This window comes from Bos javanicus, chromosome 1 (assembly GCF_032452875.1).
Source record: "Bos javanicus breed banteng chromosome 1, ARS-OSU_banteng_1.0, whole genome shotgun sequence".
Taxonomy (NCBI): domain Eukaryota; kingdom Metazoa; phylum Chordata; class Mammalia; order Artiodactyla; family Bovidae; genus Bos; species Bos javanicus.
This window is the reverse complement of record NC_083868.1, coordinates 107488655-107491354: the sequence shown is the minus strand read 5'-3', so window position 1 is coordinate 107491354 and position 2700 is coordinate 107488655. Positions and strand designations below refer to the sequence as shown.

The window sequence follows — 2700 nt, the reverse complement described above, 5'->3', positions numbered from 1 at the left end:
GAAATCCTGCTGTTTTAAATACTGAGCTACTATATTTCTAAGTTTCTTTCTAACTGTGAAGATGTAGGTGGGCCAAATCAGAAAAAAAGTGCTTCCGGAATTTAAGAAGAAAAGTTAGGAAGAATTCCTTCTAACTAATAAAACCCTGAGCACAAAGACCTTTCCATGTCCCTTTTCCTGTTTTTAGGATAAAGGCTTCAGCCTCTTAGACCTTCCCTGATTTCCAAAGAGCAGATTCAGTTACTCAATAAGGAAGTGAGGGGATGCAGAAAGCAACACCAGTGCACTGATGGGTCAGGGTCCTAGCTCCTCATAGGCTAGGGTGGAGGATGAGGGGAGAACAATCTGATACATATTTCTGAGGTCTTCTACAGGAACTAAGGCCCCACCACGGTGAAGGATGGGAACTTCAGGCTGAACACAAGCACATGGACTCCCAGACAAGTAGGAACCAGCAGGCTGATGACTGAGATTCCTGGAACACCACCTTGTTAATATACCTCACCACTAACCAATCAGAGGAGAGTTATACATTCTGCAGCCCTCCCCCCACATTTTGCCCAGAAAAACTTCTTCCCTAAAACCCAGGCCGGAGTTTGGATCTTATGAGCATGAACCACCTATTCTTCCTTGCTCAGTTCTTCAACAAACTTTTTTCTCTGCTCCAAACGCTGACATTTCACTGTGTGTTGGGCACACTAACTTGAATTCGAAAACACTAACCACCATAAAAACAGTCAGTTTATTACTAGGCAGTCCCATATCCTAGTCGACAACTCACTACTTTGCTACTTGCAAATATGGAAACCACAGGCAACAGTTAAAAATTAACCACAGACCTCAGTTAAAAATTGTGTAATTGGCTTCATGACAGTATTCAAAATTCCCCATCTCTTTAAGCAGACAGTCCCTTTTAAACAACACACGCATACAAAAAGTGTGGGGAACAGCTTTTTTTTTTTTTTTTAGCTTAATAATGTATCTTGCAGGTAATGCTACTCATATTCTATATTCAGAGACATCTCTTTCTCAATGACTACATAGGATTCCATTTTATAAATTGGGTCTAATTTAACTAATTTCTTATGGATGGTCTTTTCTACTATAATACAAACATCCTAGAAATGAAATTCCAAAGACAAAGAACATATGCAGTTGTCATTTGATAGGTATGGCCGAGTTATCTTCCTTGGAAAATTTACTAGTTCATACCCTTCTTAATGGTGTATGAATACCAGTTACCCCAGATCCCTGCCAACATTTGTTTGAGAATCAACCACATGGATTCAAATCTCAGCTTTGGCTTGAGGTATGGGCTTCCCTGGTGGCTCAGAGGTTAAAGCGTCTGCCTCCAGTGCGGGAGACCCAGGTTCGATCCCTGGGTCAGGAAGATCCCCTGGAGAAGGAAATGGTAACCCCCTCCAGTATTCTTGCCTGGAGAATCCCATGGATGGAGAAGCCTGGTAGGCTACAGTCCATGGGGTCGCAAAGAGTCGGACATGACTGAGCGACTTCACTTTCTTTCTTTCTTCTTTGTGACCTTGAACAAGTTTTCTGGCCCTTTGTCAAAACCCACAAGGTTGTTATAAGGATTAAATTCAGTAGTGAGTGCAATAGGTCTTTTATAATTTATCAAGTATTATTGGTTGCATCTTTTTTCCCCAGCCTCACCCCAGTAATACTAATATAATATTTACTTTTAACATAGTATTATATGTTAAGTTACAACTGTAACAGAGTATGTTCCTTGAGAGTAGTCCAATTTAAACAGCATGACTACTAGCCTCTGTAGCAAACTTCAAGCTCAATAAATGTTGACACATTATGAGCTTATTTATATTTTTTTAATATAAGGTTTTCAAGTGAGCCTTGTATATTGATGATCTTAGGTATTTAAAGTCTTCTGAGCTCTTTAGCAGAACAGAGTGCTGAAGAATTCATTGCAGATGACCAATATCTATTACCAAAAATAGTTAATTATTGCCTGACAGAAGTTAATTTTGAAGTGTTATAATATACCAAAAGACAATAAAACATTTCTTAGAGTTATTTATTAGAACTTGAATGTTTTTAACAGATTTATTGATGTATATATAATTCACATACCTTAAAATATGTTTTGAGTATAAAATTAGTGATTTGGGATAAGTTTATAGAGTTGAGCAAACATCACCACAATCCAGTTTTAGAACATTTCTATCAACCCAGTAAGGTTTTCTCATGCCCATCCACGTCTCTGCAAGGTCATGACATCAGTTAGCTGAGGATGGGGGAATGGCTTGTATCACCTCTGGTCCCCCACCACCCTGCCCTGCACATGCTCAGAAGACAACCGGGGGTGTGGGGTAATTGTTCAAGCTGCTCTGTAGTGTCTCATTTCTAGGATCTCCCTATTCAATGCCTGGATTGTCACCCATAATATTGCTTTCCCAACCTGGACTGCAGCTTCAAGTCAACAAAGTGCTGGCTTTCCTTGTTTGCTTGCCACCGGGATCATTCCTTTAACACAACCAGGGCTGGGTTTTCTACTGAAATTCAGTTGCACTCCCTCCAGCACTAATGGCTTCCCAGGTGGCTCAGTGGTAAAGAATCCACCTCCCAATGTAGGAGATGTGGATTCCATCCCTGGGTCAGGAAGATCCCCTGAAGGAAGGCATGGCAACCCACTCCAGTATTCTTGCCAGCAAAATCCCATGGACA

At 40.6% G+C, this 2700-nt stretch overlaps 1 non-coding gene across 1 annotated transcript; it reads left to right on the top strand.

Annotated features, from left to right (window-relative positions):
- Window positions 1–1318: 1318 nt before the first annotated feature.
- Window positions 1319–1391, top strand: TRNAW-CCA (transfer RNA tryptophan (anticodon CCA)). The gene has a single exon. It is a non-coding gene; the product is annotated as a tRNA-Trp (tRNA).
- Window positions 1392–2700: the final 1309 nt, after the last annotated feature.